The sequence below is a fragment of the Anabrus simplex genome, chromosome 7 (assembly GCF_040414725.1).
Source record: "Anabrus simplex isolate iqAnaSimp1 chromosome 7, ASM4041472v1, whole genome shotgun sequence".
Lineage (NCBI taxonomy): Eukaryota > Metazoa > Arthropoda > Insecta > Orthoptera > Tettigoniidae > Anabrus > Anabrus simplex.
Window position 1 is genome coordinate 82539093 of NC_090271.1, and position 21846 is coordinate 82560938.

Consider the following 21846-nt stretch of genomic DNA (forward strand, 5'->3'; position numbering starts at 1 on the left):
GCCAGTGGACTTTGGAAGTAGCAAGTGACATTTGGAATAAGTGCCACTGGTATGGTTTTGTTTAGGGTAGATCTCAGCTTGCCAGGAAGTGATCCACGCACTGTGATCTCGGAGCCGTGTCCTGCGAGACATATGGGATTAGACATGCAGTATCAAACAACGAGATTGCAACGAACTGCTGCAGATTCAAAGTACTAGTGAGGTGCGCCTTTACAGCCAGTTAATCTGGCATGACCTCTTCTGCCTCCACAATCGTTGGGAATCATGAGAGTAATGTATTCTTCCCCATGTCATTTTGCCATTGGCCCAAACACTTGTGATGGGTTCCATTGTAATTTCCTACACTGATCTTTGTAAAAGAGGGGTAGTAATGATAAATTTTCCAGCTAACTCGCTCTTGATTGCCAGCATTTCACCTCAGTATGCCAATTTGGGCTTGTCAGTTGGTAACTGGCACACCCGGCAAGACACGTGACTAGTGCTCACAGTGGAGACTACTGCATAGGCTACTTAGAGCCACAGGCAGTGAGAATGCACTATGAGAGACTTGGTCTCTATCACAAAAGTGATGAGCGCCAAGTGTTTACAGTGGAAGCCACTGCATAGGCTACTTGGAGCCACAACTACGTAGGTGCTTTGAAAAGTTTTCGGAATGTACTACAATTAAGTATCCTACATCGGTGGAACTGCTTTTATTTTTCAACATAGTCTCCCTGTAGACTAATGCATTTGGTCCAGCGATGTTCCAATGCCTTGATCCCATCTCGAAAATGAGATTCCTCCAGCCCTGCAAAATACCTCTCCAATTCGGCTGTCAGTTCTTCCCTTGTAGAAAATCTCCGTCCACCGAGGAAAATTTTCAGCTTGGGGAATAGAAGAAAGTCTGATGGTACCATATCAGGTGAATAAGGTGGATGTGGCAACAATTCTTACCCCAGTTCATGAAGTTTTGCCATGGCAATAACACTTGTGTGCGGCGAAGCATTGTCCTGTTGAAAGATGACCTTTTTCCTTGCCAAACCAGGCCTTGTTTCGCGTATCTTTCCCTGTAGTTGGTCTAGAAGGTTTGCATAGTATTGCCCCGTAATTGTTTGGCCAGTAGAAAGATAATCTATCAGCAGAATGCCTTTTGCATCCCAGAAAACTGAGGCCATGACCTTTCTGGCCGAACGCACTGCCTTTGCTTTCTTTGGTGGTGGTGAATCAGCATGTTTCCACTGCTTTGACTACTGTTCTGTCTCTGGGGTATAGTAGTGGACCCAAGTTTCATCTGTAGTCACAAACCGGCGCAAAAAATCTTGTTGGTTGCACTGAAAACGGGCCAGACTTTGTTCGGACATTTCCAATCTGGTGCGTTTATTGTCCAATGTCAAGAGCAATCTTGTGGATAATTTTTTCATACCCAATTCTTCGGTTAAAATATAATATACCGTTCAGAAGACATCCCTACAGCTTCAGCAATCTCCCGCACTTTCAGTCGACGATCCTCCATGACCATTTTATGCACTTTTGCGATAAATTCTGGAGTCGTAACACTTTTTGGCTGCCTACTACGCGGATCATCATCCAAGCTCTCCCAACCAAATTTAAACTCGCTGGTCCACTTGGCAACAGTTGAAAATGAAGGAGCAGAGTCCCCCAGTGTGTTCTGAAAGTCGGCTTGAATTTCCTTTGCTTTCATACCTTTCTTTACAAAGTATTTAATCACTGCTCGAATCTCAGTTTTTTCCATTGTCACAAATCACTACGCGGGAACAACAACAAAGAGTCGTCACTACCACACTCCTGCAGCTAGAGCACTGACGAGCCACGTGTTCACTCACAAAGGATGTGTGATTATTGCACGGGAACATCGTTGCTCTAGCACCGACATCTAGCGGTGATTCCGAGAACTTTTTTCAAACTGTCCTCGTACCAATGCACTGTGAGATGGCCTAGCAGGCATCACTTTTGCAATTGAGAGCAAGTTTCTCATCTTCTTCTTCGTTTTGCCTCATGACTGAGGCGTCGTGACTATCATAATATTCAGCCCTCTAGCCGATGAACCATACTCCGCCATTCTTCCCTACCTAAAGCTTTCAATGTGGTTACTCTTGAGAGAACACTGTAGGGGGCCGTTCACCATGTCAATCCATCGCGTTGGTATTCGTCCTCTTTGTCTGGTTCCCTGGACTTTGCCCTCAACAATCAGCTTTTGAAGACTACCATCTCGGCGCATTATATGTCCAAAGTAGCGTACAATCCGCTGAGAGACCTTACACGATAGACAAACTTTTATCTGAAGTTGGTTCAGGATTGATGTGTTTGTGCGATGAGATGTCCAAGGAATCCTTAACATTTTCCTCCCGCACCATATTTCAAAGCTTTCTATCCGTTCACGATCACGTTTGAGGATGGTCCACGTCTCTGCGCCATACAAGAAGACTGAGAAGACTAGAGATTCAACGAGCTTCTTTTTTTGTCTTAATGGTGATGTTATCTTTCCAGATCTTATGCAGACGGATCATTGCTACATTTGCTATTTCAATTCTTCGCTTTATTTCTCATAGCAGTGTCCTAATTACCAACTATCGAGCCCGAATTACCAAACTGGGGTTGAAACACTGGCAAACAAGAATTGAGTTAGCTGGAAAAATTTATCATTTATTTTATACTGGAATTATGCATTCACTCAAATATTGCAGGTTACCTATCGAAATCAAGATCTGTATCAGGATAGTATGGTGGAAGTTTTAAGATATGCTGTGAGCTGAACTCTTTTATTCAAAACGTCTCTTAGCAAGTCAAGTACCAGTAGAACACATAAGAGTGGTATTATTCGTAAAGTCTTACACAATACCAATATAGTTGGTCCGTTATTGGACATTATAAATTTTCCAACTAACTCATTCCTGGTTGAGAGCGTTTCGCCCCAGTGTGCTAAGTTGGGCTCATCAGTTGGTAAATAGCACACCTACGAAGACGCATGGCTAGAGCATACCGTGGAGGCTACTGTGTAGGTTACTTGGAGCTACCGGCAGTGCCAATGCACTATGAGATACATTATGCGATCAAAAGCATCCGGACACCCCCAAAAACATATGTTTTTCATCTTAGGTGCATTGTGCTGCCACTTACTGCCAGGTACTCCATAGCAGCGACCTGAGTAGTCATTAGCCATCGTGAGAGAGCAGAATGAGGCGCTCCCGCGTAACTCATGGACTTCAAACATGGTCAGGTGATTGGGTGTCACTTGTGTCAGAAGTCTGTATGCGAGATTTCCACACTCCTAAACATCCCACTGTTTCTGATGTGATAGTGAAGTGGAAACGTGAAGGGACACATACAGCACAAAAGCGTACAGGCCGACCTCGTCTGTTGATTGACAGAGACCGCCAACAGTTGAAGAGGGTCGTAAAGTTTAATAGGCAGGCATCTATCCAGATCATCACATAGGAATTCCAAACTGTATAAGTCTCCAGTACTATGACAGTTCGGCGGAAGGTGAGAAAACTTGGAATTCATGGTCGAGCGGCTGCCCATAAGCCACACATCACGCAGGTCAATGCCAAACGACACTTCACTTGGTGTAAGGAGCGTGAACATTGGACGATTGAACAGTGGAAAAATGTTATGTGGAGTGACGAATCACGGTACACAAGGTGGCGATCCGATGGCAGGGTGTGGGTATGCCGAATGCCCGGTGAACGCCATCTGCCAGCGTGTGTAGCGCCAAATGTAAAATTCAGAGGCGGTGGACAGGCCTGCACAGAGTCCCGACCTGAATCCTATAGAATGCCTTTGGGATGTTTTGGAACGCAGACTTCATGCCAGGACTCACCGACCGACATCGCTACCTCTCCTCAGTGCAGCACTCCATGAAGAATGGGCTGCCATTCCCCAAGCAACCTTCCAGCACCTGATTGAGCGTATGCCTGAGAGAGTGGAAGTGTCATCAAGGCTAAGGTTGGGCCAACACCATACTGAATTCCAGCATTACCAATGGAGGGCGCCACAACTTGTACGCCATGTTCAGCCAGGTGTCCGGATACTTTTGATCACATAGTCTCGTTTTCAAAAATTGATGCCTGTATAGCCATCAGATGATAAAAGATATTGATTACACAGTCAGGTGAGATATATAATTTACAGCATGTATGGCTATTAAAGAAAGGAAACCTTCAAATACAGAAGTATGTGAGAATACAAATGTTTCTCGAAGCCAGGGGCCGACGGCTCAAGTTTAAGGATTTGAGTTTCTATCACACACAAGCATTTTGATTTGGAACGCATTGAGTTTAATGAGATCATGTACATTAAGAGTGTAGAACTGTGTCGAATCTCTCTTTCTCTTACCAGTCTGTCACTGCGGCAACAGCGCACAGTGGGAAGCATGCTACTAGATGAGTTCATGTTTACAGCTGTTCTGTGTTTGCTATAAAACTGCTAGAGCAGCCAAAATGACAAATTTTTCAATCTCTATTTCTAGTTCTGAGGACAGAACGAATATTGAAATAGATCATCAGTGAAACATAACACAGTTTAGAAACTTGGAACAAATTTGGACGACTCTGAAAACTGCATTTTACGCCAAACAATATTAGACTAGTAGGGTAATGGAGAATTTCTAACGGCTAGGAAATCGGTGTACTTAACGGAGAAAATTAATTATCAGGGCTCTGTATCTTCCATGTACACGCTATTGAAATTCCTCAGTTTCAAATACCTAGAACCAGTGAATTAATGTGTTTATTTTTACCTTACAAAGATGCTAATGGAAATGCCACTCAGAATATCATGCTCTATAGATTACATCCTATCAAACAATAACACAGCCTCGGGTGAGTCGAGTACTACGTACAGGCGGGGGATATCATGGGGGTTATTTTAACACCCCGACCTACAGGGGGAAGAGTCTTGGGAAAGGAGTACAAGATGAAAATAGATAAGTCCAAAACAAAAATATTGGAGAGCAGTCAAACAAAGTCAGGTGATGTAGGAAATATTAGATTAGGAAATGAAGTCTTAAAGGAAGTAGACGAATATTGTTACTAAGGTAGTAAAATAATTAATGATGGCAGAAGTAAGGACATAAAATACACTCTAGCACAAGCAAGGAAGGCCTCTCATAAGCAAAGAAATTAGCCCACTTCGAACATTATTATAGGAATTAAAAAAATGTTTTTGAAGGCTTTCATCTGGAACTTGGCATTGTATGGAAGTGGAATATGGACGAGGTTAAATGTACCAATAGATGATGCCCTTGTCTGGCAATACCAATAGGTGACACTAAGTCAGAACATAAGATGACGACCTCGCCTCACACCACTACTTTCCAGCGGCAACTTGGTGTCTATTAGCGACTTATAGGATTTACTACCTCTACTACAGCCAGAGTTGCCAAATAGGCTACTGCACTCTACACGAAGAAAGGGTAAATACTACAGAGAGTGAGGAAGAAAGTGTTTTGGCAGCCTCTCCAAAAAAAAAACAAGGATCACTTAGAAGACGTTAACTCAGCAGGGTGTAGGGTGTGATTGACTACTGGCTTCCAGCTCGCTTCTAGGAACTGAGGCCGTCATGTTTTGTCCCCAACTATACAAGTACTGGCAACATAGGTGACCCTTACTTAACTACCTGAACTGATCCCTAGGATCAGTGGTGCGCGTGTTTTCATGTGAAACAGATCTTTGAAAGACTTGTGAATGTCATCATTAGGAAGCGGATTTTTATGTGCTAAAAATGTGGAAAATATTAATTTTTTATGTGCTGAAAAACTTTAAAATATGTAATATCAAATTAAAATTATTTCACATAACTACTTGCGTTCAAGAAGTAAATAAGTACAATGTTTTGTATTAGAATATGGTGCTATCAAACGTGCTCCTTAAGGCAAATTGGTGTCTGTATGGAAACGTGCAGTATGGTGTATTAATTTTTGATATGCCAGAGTAGATATTATGAATAGTTATTTTTTTAAAGGTAATGTTTTGTTTATATATGGCAAAAGCAACCTATCATCTTTGAAAAAATGGTACGAGTTCGTACTCACCCATCACACGCTGGAATATTAGTTGCTAGAAGTAGTCTCAGAATTGCAGTGAACAACAAAGGTCATCTCCAAATTATCCATCACAAATGCATGCCGATTATCTCTAAAGATCGCCTTATACTGCGAAAACGATCGCTCCACATCACAGGAAGTCAGACGTGCATAGTTGAAGAGAGAAATGTCACCAACACTAACGCCATCAATTTTGCCACTAACGCCATCAATTTTGCCAAAATGAGCACCCTCTAATACATTAGAAATTTGGCACATTGTTTGAAATCCTCTGTTTTTCCTGAACAAATTTTGATATTTGACCTTTAACAGTCCCTGTACCTGCGTAGCCGGGAGTGAATCTAATTTATTTTCAAAAGCTTCCTTCACTGTTTCGGACAACAGGTTAGTGGATTTTTCAAGTATGTCTATAGTTTTACACAAGAAGCTTAGATTGAATGATAAACACGCAAAATCATTTTTCAAAGAGGTGTCCTTCGGTATTTCTTGAAGAATCTCAATTGACGACGCGTCGTTTTTATTTAGTGCGTTCACAACGGATGCAAAACTTTCTAAATTGTCTGCGTACTATACCACAGCGCTAAGCCAGGTACCCCACCATGTAACAATAGGCAGAGGAGGAAGCACAAGATCCGGGTTTTTCTCTTTAAAGATATCGATTCTCAAGGATGCTTTTACGAAGACTTTTTTTGCCATTAGACACTAATTTATCCACTTGAGGATACTGAGCCCGCACAGTTTCACATAACCAGTGTAGAGCATGAACAATGCAAGTTACATGTATAATTTTCGGAAAGTTCACAGAAAGCCTTTCGGCTGCCTTTTTCATGTAAACTGCACTGTCAGTAAGGAAAAGCAACACATGGTCGTATTTTATACCTTTTGGCCAAAGTAAGTGCATGGCTTCATTGAATAACCTAGCTACAGTGACATGGTTTGCAGCAACCATTTATTTACACACAAGCAAATAAGAATGTTCACAAGCAGTTTTGTCAATCTTCAACACACCAACTACAACATTTCGTACTTTTCTGCCACTTGAATCAGTGGTTTCGTCAATGCTCACTCACAGTTTTTTGCTATCACATACTGCCCGAATTCTCTGTAAAGTTTTTTCGTAACATTTTGGGAGATAGTTTTTCCTTAATGTGGATTCATCTGGAGGCTCAAAATGAATGTACTTTGTTAGGAAATTTCTCAGTCCCAGATTATTTATTTTGCCAAGAGGAATGTTGGCGCAATCAAATGCTCTGCACACATCTAAATAATACTGGGAATATCTAGATGGGCCTGCATTTGAAGTAGCTGGTTCAGCTATTAGTAACTGTCGTGAACGCACACGCGAAGCAGCCACAGTATGATTGTTTCCAGGCAAATGCTGGGTTACTTGACAACGTTGATCTGCACTTACTGTTTTACCACACGGTTGGCAAAATAATACTTTTCCATCGGTAGTGAAAATGCTTTTAAATTCCAATACATATTGTTGAAGACGCGACCTTGTACTCAACTTCTCTTTTGGCATTATTTTGCAGGTTATGGCACACACATTGTAATAGTGTTCCTATATTGCTGACTTACTTTTGAAACATCTAATACTACATTTTATATTGAAAAATCTGAATATCTCCATTTAAAATGGAAATTATGAAAATTAACATTCATTAAATAAAATACACACTCGTCTGACCTTGTACTCACCCTTACTTGTTACCTGCTTACTTACACATACGTTATTTGAAGGGCGCCAGCTGCCACTCAGTGCAGCAATAATAGAATGAGACTCTTGACTATCTCTAGGGTGTGGGGTAATAAGCTTACTTTTGACAACATACCATGTAAGTTCTGGGAAAAGGAGATTGGCGTTCGGTTTCCCCATTAATTTTGAGGTTAAGATATTTTACTGTCATTGAAATAAAACTATGAATTCGTTTGATAGAACAAAATATATTCTTTAAATAATATATAAAAAATAGTGAGTCTTGTTGCAATAAAACAGATGAGAATATGAAATTATGACATTGCAACTGAAAGAAACTAGGCATGAATTTGAATTCTTCTTGACCAGACATTTAACAATTTATACGAAATATTTCCCTCACTGATTCACTTGACTGTACCTTCAACACTTTTAGTGTAATTACGACGTATTCCTTTGATCTGGTGTTTACTGTAGATGTGTCATGCCTAACTTGGTGATACATCCTTGTGACTGCTTCTTCTCCATATCATCTGACTTCTTTGTAAGTCAATATGGTATTACCACATTGCAGGTGGTACCCCTCTCTGACTCCATGGTAAGCCCTTGCGTCCGTGTCTTCCACTAAGTGACGGACCAACCTTTGGCCTCACTCTCTCAATGACCAATGATTAATGGCTCACTGAGTCTTCTCCATCTATAAATGGTCCGTTATTGGACATTATAAATTTTCCAGCTAACTCATTCTTGGTTGCCAGCGTTTCGCCCTCGTGTGCTAGGGTGGGCTCATCAGTTGGTACCTAGCACACCTACCAATACGCTGGCTAGTGCATACCGTGGAGGCCACTGCGTAGGCTAACTGGAGCCACCGGCAGTGCCAATGCACTAAGAGACTTTGTCTCATCACTAAAAATTGATGCCTGCTTGGCCATCAGATGATATAGATGTTGATTCCCATAGGGAATCTGAAATATTTGTCCTGAATGAGTAAATTTATAATACCAATATAAATGGTCCGTTATTGGACATTATAAATTTTCCAGCTAACTCATTCTTGGTTGCCAGCGTTTCGCCCTCGTGTGCTAGGGTGGGCCTACGCAGTGGCCTCCACGGTATGCACTAGCCAGCGTATTGGTAGGTGTGCTAGGTACCAACTGATGAGCCCACCCTAGCACACGAGGGCGAAACGCTGGCAACCAAGAATGAGTTAGCTGGAAAATTTATAATGTCCAATAACGGACCATTTATATTGGTATTATAAATTTACTCATTCAGGACAAATATTTCAGATTCCCTATGGGAATCAACATCTATATCATCTGATGGCCAAGCAGGCATCAATTTTTAGTGATGAGACAAAGTCTCTTAGTGCATTGGCACTGCCGGTGGCTCCAGTTAGCCTACGCAGTGGCCTCCACGGTATGCACTAGCCAGCGTATTGGTAGGTGTGCTAGGTACCAACTGATGAGCCCACCCTAGCACACGAGGGCGAAACGCTGGCAACCAAGAATGAGTTAGCTGGAAAATTTATAATGTCCAATAACGGACCATTTATATTGGTATTATAAATTTACTCATTCAGGACAAATATTTCAGATTCCCTATGGGAATCAACATCTATATCATCTTCTCCATCTCTCGTTCACACTCGTTGACTGACCGACTGAGGCCTCTTCATCTAGTGGACTTCTTCACTGTACTGCTTCCGTTTAAGTAATGACTGACGCTACAATATGCACCCACCTTTTATAGACGTTGGTTGAAACAGCTACGTAATCTCCAGAAATAACAATGACATACTCCCACAACGCGGCAAATATTACATATAGTTGTGAAACCGCCGCCGGCTCGCTGGGTTTCTCAAAGAAAGTGAGCTCAGTGCTAACTAAATACGATGACGTAGCCATGACGTAGCAATGACTTGGCAGAATCGCCAGTAGTGCAAAATATAACGTCATATCCAACATCTGATATATAACAAATCTCACTGTACATGTATTGAGTGTTATTTTACACACACGTATATATGCATACATCTAAGTACAATCCTGCAAGCGACAAGCATTGTAAAATTGAATTGAATAAGAATTATAACAAAATAATAGTAATCTCACAGATAAAATAATAATAATATGGACATAATAATAATAATATAGATATCATCTTGTAACGGGATTTGAACCATTACAACATTTACGGTGAATCACTGTTTCAATAAAAAAAATAGCAGCAGACACTGAAGGAAATATTTTTTAGAAATCCATACAAAATCACACGACCACGGGAATGATATATGGACCCGAACAGCTAACCTTACTCTTAGGAGTGATGAAATTCCACTACCTAATGGTGGGGCAATATTCTTCCGAATCTCCCATGTCGTAACGGAATTACGTCACCTTATCTCTCCGTGATTGCCTTTCGCTGATATCCTATAAACAAAACCTGAGTGGGCCGACTCATATAAGCGAGTTGGAATGACATCATGCAAGGAAACACCTTGTGTAGCAAATCAAATCGCTGCCTAAATGTAACGACGTAGCCAGGGACCAGCAAGTTTTAGAACTTCTGGATGGAAGTCTATAAATAGCCGAAACATTCAGATACACGATGATAAATAGTGTTAAAAACAATACCGTAATCGTAAAATGAAAATATGAGCATTATTTTATAACACAGAAGCATTTTACATTTTATTGATCAACAAATATTGCCGATTTATGTGCTTATTATAGATTTTCTTAAAATATTTATTTAAATTTAAAAAATGTGAAAATATGTGTTTTTATGTAAAATAAGATTCAGTTTTTACACTTGGGAATGCACAATAAGAATAATGAACTTTGTAACTTGCGTTAAAACTTATGCAAAAAAAAAATGTAATTACATAAAAATCCGCTCCCTAGTCATCATCATCATCTGCAGTTTCCAGATGTTGGCTGGGTCTGTTTGGAACATAAGCTTCTCCATCTCCTCTCGCCACTTCTCCCTAGTCACTCTTGCCTAGGCCTCACCTCTTCTCTGTACACACTCTTCCACTCCTTTTATCCACCTGTCTCTTGGTCTTCCTCTTGGTCGTTTACCTGTTATCTCCATTTTGTGCATCCTCCTTGGTATCCTTTCCTCTGTCACTCTCTTCATGTGTCCACACCATCTAAGTGTAGATGCCTCTATCCTATTCTGTAGTGGCTTTTCTTTTATCGAACCTTCTCATTTCTCATCTTATCCAATCTTGTGACTCCTATCCTGCTTTTCAGAAATTTCATTTCACTTGCCTGTATTCTATTCACGGCTCTCTGCCTCATTACCCAAATCACAACAGCTGCGTACGTCAGAATAGGTATATAGTACATTCTGTACATCACCCTTTTGCTTCTCTGAGGGACATCCTTGCTCCAAACCAGGCTTCTGACACTTTTCAGGAATGCTCCTGCCTGTCTTCCATGCTCGATTATTTCCTTATCATTTCTTCCACTTCCCTCTATGATACTTCCCAAGTACTTGAAACACTCTACCTTCCTAAGCTGTTCCTCTCCAAGCAATATCCCTCTCGTAGGTCTCTCCTTCTTTCTAGTTGTGATCACCATCTCCCAATTTTGGGCATTAAATTTCATTCCATATTGTTCCACCTCATCTACCCAAGCATCTAACTGTTCCTGGATAACCTCTTCCTGTTCTCTCCAGACTAACAAGTCACCTGCAAACATCATCACTTTCATTTTTCCTTCTCCAATTTATCTTGCCACTTTTGTCGTTATCTGTCCATTGTTACAACGAAGAGCAAAGGTGACAAAGCACTTCCTCGTTTTAATCCACCTTTTTGCTCAAACCAGCCTGTTCTCTCTCCTATTTTCACACAACTGACACTCCCATTTACATCTCCTTCACTCTTTCTATGGTCTGTTCCTCGACACCTTTTCACCTTCCCATACCTTGTTTCTAAACATACGGTCCAAAGTCCACGAAGGCCGTCACAAGATCCTTACCCCATTCGTAATGACGCCCTTGTAGCTGTCTTACTGCGAATATAAGGTCTACTGTAGACCTTCCTCATCTGAAGCCATACATCTCCCACAAGTCCAACCCCTCGTTCATCGAATATAAGGTCTACTGTAGACCTTCCTCATCTGAAGCCATACATCTCCCACAAGTCCAACCCCTCGTTCATGTCGTGGGAGATACGCAACGTCATCAAGTAGGGAATAGCCTGTGGGGGTGAAGTACAGTAGGGACAGTGGATGCCCTGAGACCGATATGGTAAGTGTGAAGGCCCTACAGGAATCCTGAAAAAGATGGCAACTAACAGGGCTCTGGTAAAGTCGCGACAGGCCTAGCAAGCCAGTGACGGATATCAACTCACTTTCAAGGAAACAAGGAACGACAAGCCGGACGGATGTAACAGACGACGACCCTGTCGAGAAACAAGATTACGAATTGGCACGCTTGTGAATGTATGACTCAATATTTCTCTTCTTCTAGATACAAGTTGGAAGTTTATTGTCTTATACAACTGTTTTATGTAGGAAGGTGAAGTTTTGTACTGCATTCTGTGTTGCAGAGTTCTAGGCTCTATTTATCTGTTTTTAGTTGAAAAGATTAATCTTAAATTGCATATCTTATTATGGGTGTCATATATTGATCTTACTGAACCCCACTGGCCCAATGGTTGACAAGGGTATCAGGCATTGGGATTTTGTTCTGCAAGGGAGTTGGCTATGCTAAAAGAGTTAGGGCCGATTGCAGAAACGATGACTAGTCTTAAGCCTTAGACAACGACTACTAAAGCAACGACTAAATTGAGCACGATCTTCCATTGCATAAACAATGTCTAGCCGATGTTTAACTAGACATAATTTAAAGTTTCAATATTGGTTTGAAAATGGAGATAGAAGTATCTTTCATGCAACTCTTTGCTTGTTGCGACCAATGAAATTCCTCGGTGCGTACGCCGAACGTCAGTCAGCTGGTTGTCTTCCTACACATTACTCAAATATGGCCAAGCATGAGCATGACTTGCCCACAGATAAGAGTACTGCTTTCGGTGGAAATTAAATCTCAAAATAGTATCGACACTAAAGCAACGCGCCACCGTACGGGGAAGTGTAGCTTTGATTATAGCGTTGTTACAGTAAGTGTAATCTACTTGTAAATGTGGCAGCTTTAACAAAGGGAAAATGAAGCAATAGTAATGGGTAACCGAGTGTGTTGTTATAGATGTAGCATGCACTCTGGAGATCGTAGATTTCAAACGCATCATCGGCAGCACTGAAGATCGTTTTCCATAGTTTCATTTTTTACACCAGGCAAATACTAGGGCTGTTATTATGGCCACGGCTCTTCTTCCCCAGTCATCACCACAACTTGCCTTTTCCTATCTGACAGTTGCCCAAAACTTATACGATAATACAGTATATGTAAAAACCACATACAAATCTACTTTATAGGTATCACTATTGCGTGTGTTTGCTTGGCAGTAAATATAAGTGAATCCCTCCCAGTTGATGTATGTGACAGCCCTCTGACGATCGGGACAGGTAATTCTGATATGTACGTAGTTGAAGTGGCCTATAATTCCATGGAAATTACCCCATATACATAATAAAATATATCAGGTGCCAAGGATTGTATTCAAGTTGACCGTTACCGGACTGTCCCTTCGTTAGTCTTAAGAAACAAGTCTCTTGAAAAGCGAAACCTTATTTTAAGTTCTATCTCTCCGTACATGTCAAATGAATTGCAGCAATTTAGCAGCGGGCGACCCACAGAGAGGCACTCTGACTAACCTTTCCTCCCGGAATCGTCTCTACGTGATAATACAAATTACATGTTCCATGGTACATAACCGCTGACTGTGATTCACTCCTCTAATTTGAGGTTAAACAATAAACAGTGCTCTCAGCAGTGTTTAAACATGACCGGTTGAACATTGGTTTTAGGCAGTGTCTAAGTGATAAATAACGTCTCTGCAATGCAGCAGCCATATTTAGGCACTGTTTAACCGTAGACAACGTCTAAACACCGTTTCTGCAATCGGCCCTTATTTTTTAACATACATGGTAAAACATATTAATTTCATTATAATTTCACTTCCTGAACCAGTATAGTCCGTGAAATTTTTGGGATACTTCTGTTTATGGGAGTGAGGAGTAAGGAGGGAGCTACCCCGGTTCTGGTGATACTGCCAACTGAATGGAAATGGATCAATAGTATGATCGATATGAATTTTCTAAATTGTCGTTACCGTGTAGGAATTCTAGGTTGTTCCTTATACAACTGTTTTATGTAGGAAGGTGAAGTTTTGTACTACATTATGTGTCGCAGAGTTCTAGGCTCTTGATTTTCCCCGCTAATGTTCAAGCTTAACTTATATTTTGACTTCACTGTGTAAGTAACAACAGTATTTGAAGTGTTGCAATTATACTGCCAGATGTCTTCTGGCAATGCATAATGGTTTCATATTTTTTGTGTCAGAGGTTGCAAATACGAATCTTGAAGATAACCGAGGTCTACCGATTCAGCATTAGGGAGCCGAAGTTTCACTAAAAGTTTCGCGTACTATAGCTGCCAGGAGGTGTCAGCCAGTGGTGTCGAAGGTGTCAGGCATTGGCTCGTTGATTAGTTTTAAAATTTCTTTGTCTTTTTTGTCGCTAGATTCAAAATGTAAAGAAAATTAAATTATTAACACACTGACTTGATTTTACAACAGTGTCACCTATCAAAATATCCTTAGGGTATGTTCCTGACCAAGACACTTGAATTTTTCATCGTGTACAATGTCCGTATCCTTTCCAGTATAAACAATAAAATCAAAGATAAACCCAGTTTCACAGTTGCAAACTATAGACATCTTCATACCAAACCTGTGTTGCTTTGATTGTAACGTTTCTATTTTAGGTGACCTTTCTGAGCAACTAGGCTCTCATCAACACAGATATTTTGGAAGGAACAGAATACAGATCAGAATTTCTCTCTGAAATAGTTTATTATAGGCCTAATTTATGCCTTTGCTGGTAAGATGTAGTGTTTACAGTGCACTATGTCTTCTGGTATGGGCTAGAATAAAATTGTTACTTTCACTGACCTGTCTCAGTCTTATACTTGGCTTTGACAATATGAAAGTGGCTGAGGTATGAGTGACGCTAGTAATGCCATTCCTTATGCAGCCAGTCCCTGCTATGAATGGTGTGAAAATGTCGCTCATGGGGTCGGTTTGTGCACGCATTTCAGTGGGCTTGGCAGACTGATGTGCAATAGCGACTTCTGGGTCAGTGAGGAAAGCAACAGGAAACTACCTCACTCCTCATTTCCCTAGTACGCCTCTTCAGTGACACCTAGGCCATCTATGACAGCTAATGGTGAACCTGTTGAGGATTCAACCAGCCTTCGGGCTGAATGCCCAACATACATACAGGCCTAATTTTGTGAAGTCTATCATCTGGAGGCTGTAGATTTTTGTCAGAAAAGTGAAGCAACCTTAGAAGGAGGGAGAGATTGTCAAGAGAGGTCACTTTATCGAACATCAGAGTTTTGAATGATTTATTTGCTGACTAATAGTTTTTCATTATTTCCTTCACATGGCCCATCAACAAAACAGTTGACAAGAAAAGATAGACTGTCTCTACGGTTATGCCTTGCCACTTTTGTAACTTCGATTTTCCATAACAAATACGTTGTACTTTTTCATTTCTGACACTGTCAAGTTCATAATATTACGATCAAAAATTTCTTTTAAAATCGACACTTGAAGTCTTGAATTATTGTCGCTATCATTCAAACGAAGATTGTCTCTAACCCTTGAATTTGATGAATCTAAATGAGCAGAAAGCATTGGAAGAAACCTGCCTACAGAACTCCACTTTCTCCCTTCGGTTTGAACAGCTGACAGCTTAGCCTTCTTTGCGACAGCCGAGCGCTGCACTTCGTTCTCAATTTCCGTGTTGTCGTCTTTCGAGGAATAACCCATTTCACTCTCATTGGACACAAAATAATCGCTATCACTATCATAAATATCAATTTTATCGTCAGACTCCTTCTGGAGCAAGCTCGCTTCCTCAATATGATCCCGCCATTACCACATGTATTTGTTTACTATCAGAGAGTTTGTTTCTACAGAAACCATAGATGAGAGAAAAGAAAAATGTGTGTTGTCAAGGAATAGTCACGCAATACATTCGCAGGCAAAAACCATAGGAAACACTTTCCTGGTGTTGTAATTTGTAGCACAATCGCGTAAGAAGTCAGGTTATGTAACTGCGGATGCTACGACAGAACTTCATCACAGAACATACCGAGATGTGATAAAACATGGAATAAAGTTCGCTAAACATGCCAAATAACCCCCAACATTGTTCTAAAAACCCGCCAGTACGATATCAGGAAACAATTTCAAACATTCAACACGAAAACGTGAAAAAACAGCGCTACTGTTCAGGTGCAAAGGTCGAGAACGTAAATAGACGGCAGTACTCCCGTGAGCCACGCGCAACACTGCCGTAAATAGACGGCAGCACTGCTCATTGGGTTAAAAACGCCAAATGTACTAGAAGCCCAGGAGATAACTTTGTTTTGAAAGTATGTGTGATATTCCAAATGTAACTGGTGCAATAGATGGAACACACATTCCAATTTTACCACCAACAGAAGGTTATTGTTATTTTGTTAATCGCAAGGGCAGGCCGTCTTATAATATGATTACAGCTGGTGATCAAGTGATCATTTATACAGTTATATATATTTACCGGCTTATTTTATTTGTTATTTCAACAGAACTTTCATGATGATGATTTTGTCAGAACAAACATGGAGTGTCTGCGCAGTCATTTTCAATACGATCCGCGTTTACATGGGACTCAATTCGAACAGAGTACGATACGATCCCAGATTTTAACGTACCGACCTTGAAGCTCAATCCGAACAGAGTGCCCGTTTACATGGCGTTTTCCATACGGGAAGTGTACACAGATCAATCTGAATCCTGCATGTAAACGTACTAATTGTGTATGATAGGACATTTAAAATAAAATATTGGCAAACTTTGTTGATGTTGCAAGTCATATAATCAATAAAACTGGTTGAATTGTTCATCAAACTCTTGATGATAAAGTTCATGGAAACCAACCATGGGCGCCCGCAGGATCTTTTCCAGAGGGGGGCACATTAACAATTTTCTTGAATATAAAAACCAATATAACGTCAGCAACATTAAATTGTTTACAGAAACTTCCATTTATAACATATGCTAGATGACTGTCAGTAATTTCAGTTTATGAAATAATCTGGTATGATATTAAACAATTGAACATCAACATCTTTAGAATTCCAGGGGGGGGCAAGTGCCCCCCCCCCCCCCTTGCCCCCCCCCCCCTTGCGGGCGCCCATGAAACCAACAGTTGTATTCGTAAAATCTTAAAATGATCGCTGTTGTGAATAAGAACTCTTGATTTAAAATATTTCCTGATGAAAGATCTATAAGATCTTTGATGGACATACCTTAATTTTTATTTAAAATTGAACTCTTCAGGATTTAAAATCAACACGGGGCTGAAGCAGTAAAGTTATTTGAAGACCTAATAATAATTGTATGGCCTCAGCTACCGTATACAGACATTTCAATTCGACGCCATCTAGCTGTCTGCTCATCAATTTCAACATTCCGTTTTACTCTAGGCCTACTAGATGGCAGACCAAGTAAACCGAAACTCTCTTGGGCTTTTATGGCTGAGATTTAATTAATTTTGTCGGGTAAACACCACATGTGTCACCAGAGATCTTTTACATGCCGACATCGTACGACATGTAGTGTGAAACTGACATTTTTCCGCCCTTAAAAAATCCGACTGCCTCTGCCGGGCTTGAACCTGCTATCTCGGGATCCGGAGGCTGACACTCTACCACTGATCCACAGAGGCAGCTTATTTGTAGACCTGAATACTATTCTGTCTGAAATTAAAAGGAAAAACTATGTGTAAATAAAGAGAGATTGAAGATGAAATAATATGATTAAAATCGTGTTACTTCCTTGTTATTGGCCCCAATGTGTGGAAAAGGACTCACTTCTGCTGGGGTCAGAATGTATATGATTTAAAACAAGTTACGGTAGTTGCTACGTTGAGCAGGGAATGTGGAGGGGAAGTGGGAGGGCGTATCCTAGGGAAGACGACCTGAATGTCACCGAACGTGACACGTTAAAGTTTGACGTTTCTTTCTAACTTTCGCTTTAATTATTTCTTCATACAAGATGTTAACTTTCGCTTTAATTATTTCTTCATACAAGATGTTATACTTCTCAGAAAGATCGATGGCCTTTATTTATAGTTTTCAAGATTCTAAGATCGTTGTATATGTTTGTAAACACGTGAATGGAGTCTGTCACGTGATCACTCATGGCCGAGTATCTGTTGTATGTCTTGGCCCTGGCATATCTTGTAACCAAGTTCCTTCCGGTTCGTACAATATACGTACTTAAACCACTCTCACAACTCAATGAACTCGCTAAAGGATTTCAAAATACTGTAGCACACACTGGAAACAATGAGGAACAATGTATAGTATTATTCATTGATGAAAGCCTTGAAGCTAGTGAAATGTTTCTCTTTTACGCTGAAGTGTACGTTTTACACATCTATTGTTCTAAAAGCCTTTTCAGAAAATAACACAAAAATCTACCATCCCTCAAGACTGCTAAACAGTAGATGATGTTTACCAATTATAATGAAATCCAATGTGTAGCCTGGATGTCAGAATTCAAAAAAAGGGCATTAACCTACACAGCAGTGTATTCATGTTCAAGAAAGGACAAAAGCCCAATTACACCTAGATGCCAAGAAAATGAGGTGGGTGAGAGCATAAATCCCAACAAGACAGTGACAAGACCATTCTTTGCACGACAAGCAAAGGGGGTCTGGGGATGGAAGCCCCCAGCTTAGAGCAGCAAAGCGTTAGGAGCACGCAGCTGTGAGCTCGCATCCGGGAGATAGTGGGTTCGAACCCCACTGTCGGCAGCCCTGAAGATGGTTTTCGTGGTTTCCCATTTTCACACCAGGCAAATGCTGGGGCTGGACCTTAATTAAGGCCACGGCCGCTTCTTTCCCATTCCTTGGCCTTTCTTGTCCCATCGTCGCCATTAAGACCTATCTGTGTCGGTGAGACGTAAAAAAAAAAAAAAGAGAGAGCTGCAAAGCAGTCTACCAGCATCAAGTTTCCCCCGGACAATACAATCTGCGTGGGCCATTAGTATGGTTTGATTAGACCCTTGGTCTGCTTAGATTAGGTCAGCGAGCGACAAGACCATTGGTCTGCAATTTTAAGAAGGACGTTTCTCTTATTCGGAATGAATATGGCAGTCCTGAGACCAGACACAACACGAGCTCTACCAGAGACCGCAGCAAACTTGCCTTCAACACATCCAGCCAATAGCAACACAGAACATGGCCACATTCAGCAAATCTAAACAGACTCGTCTTAATTCTCAATATAAGAAAGAAGACTACTGGGAGCGGATCGGTGGATCCCTGTCAAGCATAAAGGAAGAATATCTCTATTCTGCTACTTAAGGTATTGCTTTACATCATTTTTATATACTTCTACCTACAGTTTCTGGGTATTCACAGCTGAATCACTACCAGTTATTTTAGGGGGAGTACAAGACAACCACCCAGAGGAGACAACCAACAGTTCAGATTCTTCAAAGAATGAGGGCAGTGACAAAAGAAAGGGGCATACCATGAAAAATGTGAAGATAAAAAAAAACTCCTAGGCCCAGCTAACCTATAATCTTCAGGGATGTAAGAAAACTAGCTGAGCACGGGAGATCCAATGTGAAGGATATTTAAGCAAAAGATTGAGGAAACAAAAACTACTGGAATAGTGAAAATTTCGTTTAGTATTACAAGCAACATTTGTTACCAATCAATTTTTAATATGCGAGTATAACTTAGTTATTTTATAAATTGCCTCTATCTACCGGAGCGACTCCCTAAGTTCGAAGTTCAAACTGGATAGTGCCAGGAGCTAGGAGGAACGCAACAGGTGCAAATGCTGTTTCAATATCTTGATATTGATTCGGGCAGAAAATTTTTTATTGTGTGTAAGTGATATTATGAGTGCGGTGAATGGTTTAACAACTAAAATTCACACACATCACTCTTCGAAATTTCTTGTCACTGCTACCGATGGGTAGATCCACTCAATGTCAAAAACTACGAAACCGCCATCTACTAACAAATTGATCCGAGTATGTAGTCAAAGGTTGGCAACAATCGCTTTTCGCAATGGCGGCGGACAACCAAATTGATAGGCCTATGTTATGTCAAACTCATTAATACCCTACCGAAAAATGACCCACAGATGCTCCATACAAAAGACAGGCCGACACAGCAGATACAACACAGACGTTTCCAACTAAAGTTCGTATAGCGGCAACAAGCTGGTGTTTTAACCACGTACCTATTATAAGATTTCATCTTATTATTTCCACATGCCTTTATTTAAAAACTACGCCCTAGCGCGGTTCTCCACAATCCATATAAATATCATAAAACGTATCTGAATCGGTTGCCCATACCTGCTAAAAAAAAGGGAAGGGGGAATTAAATTTTAAGGTTACTTCGAAAAAAACTACTAGTACAACTATAATTAATACCATACACAACTCCCCTGCACGGCAACAAATTATATTAGCAAGGAAAATTGTGTATATTAAATTTCAAGAACAATAAACAGAAACAACAATAATCGATGTAGATGATTGTAAATAAAGTATGTTACCACTAGATGATAAACAAGGAAACAACAAAATATTTTAATATACTAGTCTCTAAAATGCAATTTTCAAAATAATATATATTATTATGAATAAGTTCGAGTACATTACCAATATTTTAAAAAAGACCGGCTCAATATCCACACTTCCTACAAGAACGACGGGACGCTTTATAGACTAATCGGAAGTGAACAAATAGTTACTCAAATTAATCATTTTAATTTATTAATAATATCATGTACCAAACCTCTTTCAAGGAACAAAATATAATACAGCCATAAACCCATTAAAATCTTCTTAAATACCACCTTTGGAGAAATATGGGAAATTATTATTATGTTTACATTGATAGTAATCGACTTGAGCAGTAACTTCTTCCTATCGTAGCCCGTGTTTGTAACTATTCAAAGAGGACGTCAAAAAAAAATTAGTTACAATTGCAGTTATGAACCAATACCCGTAAGAAAAGTTGACTGCGCACTCCAAAAGGATTAATGGAATTATTACAAAGATTACGATTAAATGGCGCTCCAAAAGTACCGCCTGGCCTCGTACAATAATTGTTATCCCTTCGTAGGAATTCTCCAGCAATGGATCTGCAATGATTAAAACTATATCAATAATAAACCGAATCCATTGTTTAATTTCAGCCTTCTGGAAACACTGTTTTAAACTCCTATGCTCTCTCGTGTATCTAGTAGGTCTGTAAGTTTATTATAAGAACAATTGTCACATGGTTATCTTCTTCCATCGCTACGTCTTTTCGTACCTGGCATCCCAGGCGTCGGATACAATGGACAATCACTCGAGTTTTATTACAGCTCTAAACTTATAATGTTTAAAATAAAACCTGTACATATACCTTCAACCTTCTTATATATATACTTGTTTTGTCCTATCATGGCTCTGTACGTATGCTTTTCTTGTACGGTATGTAAATGAACTCTACCGGGCGAGTTGGCCGTGCGCGTAGAGGCGCGCGGCTGTGAGCTTGCATCCGGGAGATAGTAGGTTCGAATCCCACTATCGGCAGCCCTGAAAATGGTTTTCCGTGGTTTCCCATTTTCACACCAGGCAAATGCTGGTGCTGTACCTTAATTAAGGACACGGCCGCTTCCTTCCAACTCCTAGGCCTTTCCTATCCCATCGTCGCCATAAGACCTATCTGTGTCGGTGCGACGTAAAGCCCCTAGCAAAAAAAAAATAATTGAACTAATAAAAATCCCCCCCCCCCCCCCAAGAATGTACACACCATTAGCCAAGAGGCCAAACCACTCTCCTCTTCTTTTCCCTTCACAGCTCTTTACCCATCTCCCTCTTCCATCACATCTCAACCCCGTTCAA

General features: G+C 40.5%; 1 protein-coding gene across 3 annotated transcripts in view; it reads right to left on the bottom strand.

The window, feature by feature from the left end:
* The window catches only part of LOC136877271 (serine/arginine repetitive matrix protein 1), a 371265-nt gene extending 350590 nt beyond the window's left edge, over nucleotides 1-20675 (bottom strand). For all 3 annotated transcript variants that reach the window (XM_067151182.2, XM_067151181.2, XM_067151183.2), the window contains exon 1: nucleotides 20614-20675. The gene's annotated coding sequence lies outside the window, so the exon portion shown is untranslated. The remainder of the gene's footprint in view (nucleotides 1-20613) is intronic.
* Nucleotides 20676-21846: the final 1171 nt, after the last annotated feature.